The sequence below is a fragment of the Capricornis sumatraensis genome, chromosome 7, assembly GCF_032405125.1.
Source record: "Capricornis sumatraensis isolate serow.1 chromosome 7, serow.2, whole genome shotgun sequence".
Classification (NCBI taxonomy): domain Eukaryota; kingdom Metazoa; phylum Chordata; class Mammalia; order Artiodactyla; family Bovidae; genus Capricornis; species Capricornis sumatraensis.
The window spans coordinates 92,891,219-92,899,366 of record NC_091075.1 but is presented as its reverse complement, the minus strand read 5'-3'; the positions used below and the strand labels follow the sequence as shown (position 1 = coordinate 92,899,366).

Genomic DNA, 8,148 nt, shown 5'->3' with positions numbered 1-8,148 from the left:
AGTCTGAGTGTACTCTGGATGTTGCTTATGGACTGGGAGGCCTGGTGTGCTGCAATTCATGGGGTCACAAAGAGTCGGACATGACTGAGCAACTGAACTGAACTGAACTGAACCTTAAAAAAGGTGATGGAAGTTAAGATGAGGCCATTATGGTGGGTCCACAGAGAAGGCAATGGCACCCCACTCCAGTACTCTTGCCTGGAAAATCCCATGGACGGAAGAACCTGGAAGGCTGTAGCTGAGAGTCAGACATGACTGAGTGACTTCACTTTCACTTTTCACTTCCATGCATTGGAGAAGGAAATGGCAACCCACTCCAGTGTTCTTGCCTGGAGAATCCCAGGGACACGAAAGTCTGGTGGGCTGCCATTTATGGGGTCACACAGAGTTGGACACGACTGAAGTCACTTAGCAGCAGCAGCATGGTGGGTCCAAATCCAATTTGATTGATGTCCTTACTAAGAGAGTATGTGGATACTCAAGAGAGACAGCAGAGGCACACAGGCACAGGGAAAAGGGCATGTGAGGAGGCAGCGAGAATGTGATCATCTGCAAACCAAGGAGAGAGTCCTTTGAGAAAACCCATCCTGCTGAGGCCTTGATCCTGGACCATCATCCTCTAGAACTCAGAGAAAATAAGTCTCTATTATTTAAGCCACCCAGCCTTTATAAAGGCAGTCCAAACAAGCTAGTACACTTCTTCAAATAACTTTTGAAATGCCATAAGGTAACTTTTACAAGAGCAGTTGGCTCTTAGTTTTTCATTTTTAATCAGGAACTTAGCAAACCCTAGTGTTTGAATGTGCCATAGCCCAGTCACTCAGGGGCAGACCTATGCAGACCCAAACTTCCTTCCTGGTTTGAATGTCCCTTGCTGACACTTGCTGCCCACAAATCCCTAGAAGGCACTTCAACACTACAGAAGTGGACAGCACCCCATAACACCCCCCAACCATGATGAAACCAGCACCTTGTATGAGAATGCTGCTGTCTTCTGACTTCCCAAAAGTATTTGCTTCTATTTTCCAGAGAAGGAGTAAGTTCTGTGCAGAGAAGTTCTGGAGAGAAGGGCCCCCTTCTTAAAACTGTGTAATACTTTGTCACATTGATCCCAAAGCAGCTCTTCTCTTTTCAGAGGCTCCTAAAGGCTTCTTTCTTTTTTCTTTTTTTGGCCTTGGCTCTGTGTTATTGACCTCAGAGCAGCACCCTTTGGATGCAGTTAAAAAACCAAACATACACAATGAGATTGGAACTGGATTCATTTTGATGCCACCTGACACCAGGAAAATTTCCGCAATCAAGGTAGCTTTATATAAAATGCTAGGGGAGAAAAATGAGACAATCTGGTGCCAAGTCCACGAGTAGCCAACTGGCAGAAGAACAGTCAGTGAAGGAGTGTACAGGTCATACCTCTTCCTCGTAAGTACGATTGCAAACTGCACTGCTGTGGGTGAGTGGCAGGATGAGTTTCTCATCAACTATTTCCCATACAAGTGTTGTCTCTTGTACTTCTGCACGTGGACAAGTTTGCCTCCATCCAGCATCACAATGGACTTGACTTTCCTGTCATCTGCTGTTGTCTCATTGAATTCACTCTAGCTCGAAGCTGACCTCTCTATTCTGGAAGGTGCTTTGTGTTTTTATGGTGATTGAGTCCCCATTCACTTCGATGACTGTGGTAGGCTTGGTAATATTGGCCGCCTGCTTGGTAGCAAAACCCACACCAAGAGACTTCATGTATGTAGTCATTGAAATTTCGGCTATCCACTAACTTCCAGGTACCCATGAAGGTGTCCACTGTGCTGAGGCTGGGCTAGGCTGGGAAAGAGAGGACAGAGAACGTGTGCAAGGACTCTGGGACCCTGTTTCTTTTTAAAAAAAATTTTTTATTTTAAAATTTATTTTTGGCTACGCTGGGTCTTTGTTGCTGCACAGACTTTCCTCTAGTTGTGGCAAGCAGGGGCCACTGTCTAGTTGTGGTGTGAAGGCGTCTTATTGCCGTGGCTCCTCTTGTTGGGGAGCATGGGCTCGATGCTCATGGACGTCAATAGTTGCAGCATGTGGGCTCAGTAATTGTGGCTCCTGGGCTCTGGAGCACAGAGGCTTAGTTACTCTACAGCATGTGGGATCTTCCCGGACCAGGGGTCGGAGCCCCATCATCTCCTGCATTGGCAGGAGGATTCTTTGCCACTGCACCACCAAGGAAGACCCTAAAGTTTCTTTTAAAGACATTGGCAGGGGCCCTTCTCTGGCTTCCAGGCACAGGTTTGATCCCTGGTTGGGGAACCAAGATCCCACATGCCACGCTGAGTAGCAAAAAAAAAAAAAAAAAAAGACATTTTGATGATCATCTGCTGCTCATCACCCAGCTCCAGTTCAATCCAGGTGGTGGTTGTGGAAGGACATGCCATCTTATATCTTTTATTTCTCCCTTTGAGACCCCAGCCTCCAACTGAATTCCCTCTCCTTACCCAATTATAAACTGTCTTCCTCAGATACCAGTGAACATAAGTTTCAGCTCAGCCAGTCTAGATGCCCCATAACTCTTATAATCAACATATGAATCACTACAGGGTCGGTCATACTGTGGGCTGTAGGAATAGAATTTTATGTTTAACTTAGCTTCAAGGCATGAATAAATTCATGGTTAAATTTTTGTGAAAATTTTTTGGAGGAGTTTAGAACCAAACCTTTATTAATGCTTTCAGGAGGAAGAAAATGATGAGTAGTTATGTACATGATACAACAGAATTAGTTTTTACCACACAGAGCAGCAAATACAATCTTTTAAGCACCTACTTTACCAGTTTCAATTTCAAAAGAACACACCCAAACATCTTTCCCCATATGGGCATGACTCAGTTTAGTTCAGTTCAGTCGCTCAGTCATGTCCAACTCTTTGAGACCCCAGGAATCGCAGCACGCCAGGCCTCCCTGTCCATCACCATCTCCCGGAGCTCACTCAGACTCACGTCCATCAAGTCAATGATGCCATCCAGCCATCTCATCCTCGGTCTTCCCCTTCTCCTCCTGCCCCCAATCCCTCCCAGCCTCAGAGTCTTTTCCAATGAGTCAACTCTTCACATGAGGTGGCCAAAGTACTGGAGTTTCAGCTTCAGCATCATTCCTTCCAAAGAAATGCCAGGGTTGATCTCCTTCAGAATGGACTGGTTGGATCTCCTTGCAGTCCAAGGGACTCTCAAGAGTCTTCTCCAACACCACAGTTCAAAAGCATCATTTCTTCGGCACTCAGCTTTCTTCACAGTCCAACTCTCATATCCATACATGACCACTGAAAAAACCGTAGCCTTGACTAGACAGACATTAGTTGGCAAAGCAATGTCTCTGCTTTTGAATATGCTACTAGGTTGGTCATAACTTTTCTTCCAAGGAGTAAGTGTCTTTTAATTTCATGGCTGCAGTCACCATCTGCAGTGATTTTAGAGCCCAAAAAAATTAAGTCTGACACTGTTTCCACTGTTTCCCCATCTATTTCCCATGAAGCATGACTACCACTCTTTAAATTCTAATAATTGTATCATGCCCAAGTCACTAGTTAAAAACTGGACTATCATGCAGACATATTTTTAAACATTAAAAAAAACAAAAACAAAAATTCAGAAGACAGAAAAATTCTAAGAGCAGAAAGTGTTGGGATATAAATTTTTTAAAATAAAATTTAAGGACAAGAAGGATATGATAAGAAGCTACTGGTATTACCAACTCAGTCATGTCTGACTCTTTGCGACCCCATGGACAGTAGCCTGTACCAGGCTCCTCCATCCATGGGATTTTCTTGGCAAGAGGACTAGAGTGGGTTGCCATTTCCTTCTCCAGGGAATCTTCCCGACCCAGGGATCAAACCCAGGTCTCCTGCATTGATAGACAGATGCTTTACTGTCTGAGCCACCAGGGAAGTCCCACATTACCAACTCAGGGCACAGTTCAGGAACAAGTATAAATTATCATACAGGGTTTTCAGATCTTTCCCTGAATTTTTACTGATTGTGTCTTGTAAAAGTCCACCCTTTTCTTTCCCACCCCAGGTTTTACTCTTAATTCCCAAACTGATTTTGGCTAATAGATTCTACTCTACTACTGGATTATTTAAAAAGTATAAAGAAAACTTGGACTGAAGATACAACAAATTATTTAACCTTAGTAAGAGTACATGGATTCTGTTTGCTACCAAACATAGTCATTTTACAGTGACTACAAAAGACTGTTCCCTTCTTCTTGTTACAATGACTATGAAAAGAGACAGTAAGCAGAGATTTTGTTTTCTTAATACTGACCACAAACACAATAAAACCAAAAGAAGATGTGTTCACATGGCACAACTCAACATAAAATTCCTTTAAAATTACTGCATTTTCACTTTGCTCAGAGTTTTTAATCACAAAATATCTCAGTGAACAAAAGTATGAGTTACATCTCATCTTGAGTGTACACCAGAATCTTAGATACTTTTAAAGTCCACTTAGGTGTAGCCCCTCCCACAAGTCAAGTGCCCCTTCCTGGGGGGGAGGCGGGGTAGCAGGGACAGCCTAGCCTGCAGGGCACTGTGCTCCCCAAATGACTGCGACCACTTTCAATGTAGCTTTTCCTAAGATATTTCCCCCAAGATCTTCTTTTTAATCTTCCTTCTCTTTGTACCCCACTCCCCAGTCTCTGTCATCTCCCTCATGTATTTCCTGAGACCTTAAACAGGCCAATTCCTCCCCGACAACTAAACCCCTATTGCTAAGTTCTGTGTTGTTTTTAATAATGTCTTTTAAATTTCATTTTGAAATAATTTCAAGCTACAGAAGAGTTGCAAGAATGGTATAAAGAACTGCCATATGCCTTTCCTCCAAATGTATCAATTATAAAAACATTTTCCCACGATTTTTTTTCACTCTCCCTCCCAGCCTCCTTCTCTGTTCCCCTTTTCTCCCTCTCTCTATCTCCCTTCCCTGCCTTCCTTCACTCACACACACACACACACACACACACACACACACACATTTTTCCCCCAAATAATTTAAGACAGTTGCATAAAAATATTCCTTTACCTTCAGATTTTTATCTAAGGATCTTCTCTTACATAACTATCAAGCTCAGAAAATTTAACATCAATATACGGCTATTACCTAAAACATGGTTCACATAAAAATTTTCCAGTTGTTCCAATAATATCCTTTATGGCAATATCTCCCTTTCCTTCCCAGCTCCAGGCCTTGTTACATTTAGTTGTCACGTCTCTTTAATCATCTTTACACTTTGTCTACCCTGACATCCACATATTTTGAAGATTACAGAGCAGTTGTTTTGTAAATTTGGGTGTGCTGGATGATTTGATTCAGGTTATGCTTTTTTAGTATAATTAGAACTTTAGACTTGCATAGGCTATTTCTGCCACAAAGCAAAAGATGTATTGAAACGTGTATAAAAGATGCATTAAAAAAGTCACATGTTCCCAACAGACTGCCATTGCTGCAGAAGAAGACAATCTCACCTATATGCTAAGAGGAATGCATGTAAACTAGTTCATTTTGACCTATTAGTACTTGAAAATGGTCCCCCTGAGTCAATAAACCTGCTAGGTACCTCCATATTTTAAAAGAAAAAATATACTAACCCAAACTCACAAGGATCTTCCCCAATGGCTCAGTGGGTGAAGAATCTGCCTGCAATGTAGGAGACCTGGGTTCGATCCCTGAGTCAGGAAGATCCCCTGGAGAAGGGAATAGCAGCTACCTACTCCAGTATTCCTGCCTGGAGAATCCCATGGATAGAGGAGCCTGGCAGGCTATATTCCAAAGGGTCCCAACGAGTCAGACATGACGGAGTAACAATATTTGGGTTTGGAAACTCACAAAGACCTATACTTTTAATTGTGGTTGTGGGCTGTTTCTTAGGTAGGCTATTCTATGCATGTTCAAGGGTGAAAAATGATGTAATTTTATCTGAAGCCATTTTGAAAAAGGGTCTTACTGTGAAATACCCCAGGAGTAGCCCACTTTCTATAATGGATACAATGAAGCTGTTACACCTTTTTTAGTTTGTCTTAGTTTTCCTGAGGTTTATAGATTGCCGGGAGCCAGCGTGAGGAACTCCGCCCGTGGCAAAGGTCATGAGGAAGGAGGCTCGGCATACGCAAAGGCGGGATCGAGCCTCAGGAGACACCCTGTTCCCGAGCATCTACCCCCCAAAACCAGAGTCTGCCTGCTTTACTGTGTTATGCTTTCCACCTACTCTTCTGACATTAACAGGGGGCTGTCCCCTCACCACCTTTTTCTGGAAAAAGTTAATTTAGAGCTTTTAGATAATAAATCTCCTGGGCATAATATGAGTGTTTCAATCTGAAAACCCCTCTGATGGCTTTCTAGCCTGCCTGCCAGACTCTTACAGCTGCACATGTGATTGTTTGTGGCCTCCTAACCGCAAGAGGCACAGGAAGCTTAAAACATCCTAGGAATGTAGGGGCTTCCAAGGAGTCAAAATCATTAGAATAGGACTGATTAAGGGTTCCATTTGTTGCTGCAAAGTTTTCATGTCTTTTATTTGTAGATATAGTTGGTATATAGAAAAAACAGGTAGTAGCCCTGGTATTTACTTTGCCGACTAATGTCTGTCTAGTCAAGGCTATGGTTTTTCCTGTGGTCATGTATGGATGTGAGAGTTGGACTGTGAAGAAGGCTGAGTGCCGAAGAATTGATGCTTTTGAACTGTGGTGTTGGAGAAGACTCTTGAGAGTCCCTTGGACTGCAAGGAGATCCAACCAGTCCATTCTGAAGGAGATCAACCCTGGGATTTCTTTGGAAGGAATGATGCTAAAGCTGAAGCTCCAGTACTTTGGTCACCTCATGCGAAGATTTGACTCATTGGAAAAGACTCTGATGCTAGGAGAGATTGGGGGCAGGAGGAGAAGGGGAAGACAGAGGATGAGATGGCTGGATGGCATCATGGACTCGATGGATGTGAGTCTGAGTGAACTCCGGGAGATGGTGATGCACAGAGAGGCCTGGCGCGCTGTGATTCATGGGGTCGCAAAGAGTCGGACACGACTGAGCGACTGAACTGAACTGAAGCCCTGGTATTAGCAACATTAGACCTTTAAGTTAAGTACTTTCTTTGTTATAACCCACTGCACCTTTGTTGTACAGGAATGTAACTTTATTTAGTGTTTTGAGGGTGATGAAGATTAAGGAAAAACACTTCAGGGGAAAATGAGTTTTCTTGTTGATAGGCATTTATCTAGAAAGAGAGCCATATAAATGTTAACAGGCCTCTTGGCCAGAAGATAATGTAAACCACCTGAGACCTCTTATATACAGGGAGGTATGCAAAAGGAAAGCCTAGTCTCAGTAAGGGTCAGGACTGCTGCCCCTGCATAACTGCATATTCCATTATTTCTTTATGTACAACTTGGGGTATATAAGCTGCTTTTGAAAATAAAGTTGTGGGTCTGGCACCGATGCTTGGCTCCCCCATGTTGTTCTTTTCTCCCTTTTCTGGCTGAATTCCCATCTGGAGCGTGAAGGCTCACCGTGTCTACTTATTTGCCCTGGCTTCTAAGACCCACATGAGAGGGAGCCCAAGGCAGGGCACCCTCTGCTATTCAAGAGGGCATTGGTGGCCTACGTAGATGATGCAAGTTCCTTGTCTTGGAACTTTATTGGTTTTCCATGAAAACCAAGTTATTCAGCCTCTTTTCTCCACTTATTTTCCTACTACACTATTTCTTTCTAATCTCCCTCCATATCTTTAATTAAGCAATTAATTCCTCAAACGCTGACTCCGTCCTCGCTTCGAATTCCCTGGATCCACCAGGGCTGGACCCCAGCAATAGATCACTAACAAGGCCTTCAAGGATTGGATTTCAGAGCAGATTTAATGGCAATCCCTATAGTCCATAGGGTTGCAAAGAATCACATGTGACTAAGCGACTGAACCATGCTGAGATACTGGATTGCAAAAGTTCAAATGTCTGGGGAGAGAAAGGCCTGTCAGAACCAGGTTGGTTTTGGGTGGTGGAGTGTGGTGAGCTCATGGATCAGCTGGGTGAGCAGTGAGAGGTAAGCGTGAGAGGTAATAAAGCAGGAGGTCCAGGGAGGGAGGTGACGTTCAAATACAGCACTGATCTGTCTTCAGGTTTGCCCAAGG

General features: G+C 43.5%; 1 pseudogene; it reads right to left on the bottom strand.

The window, feature by feature from the left end:
- Window positions 1–1,404: 1,404 nt before the first annotated feature.
- LOC138081860 (fatty acid-binding protein, heart pseudogene) lies at window positions 1,405–2,847 on the bottom strand (annotated as a pseudogene).
- Window positions 2,848–8,148: the final 5,301 nt, after the last annotated feature.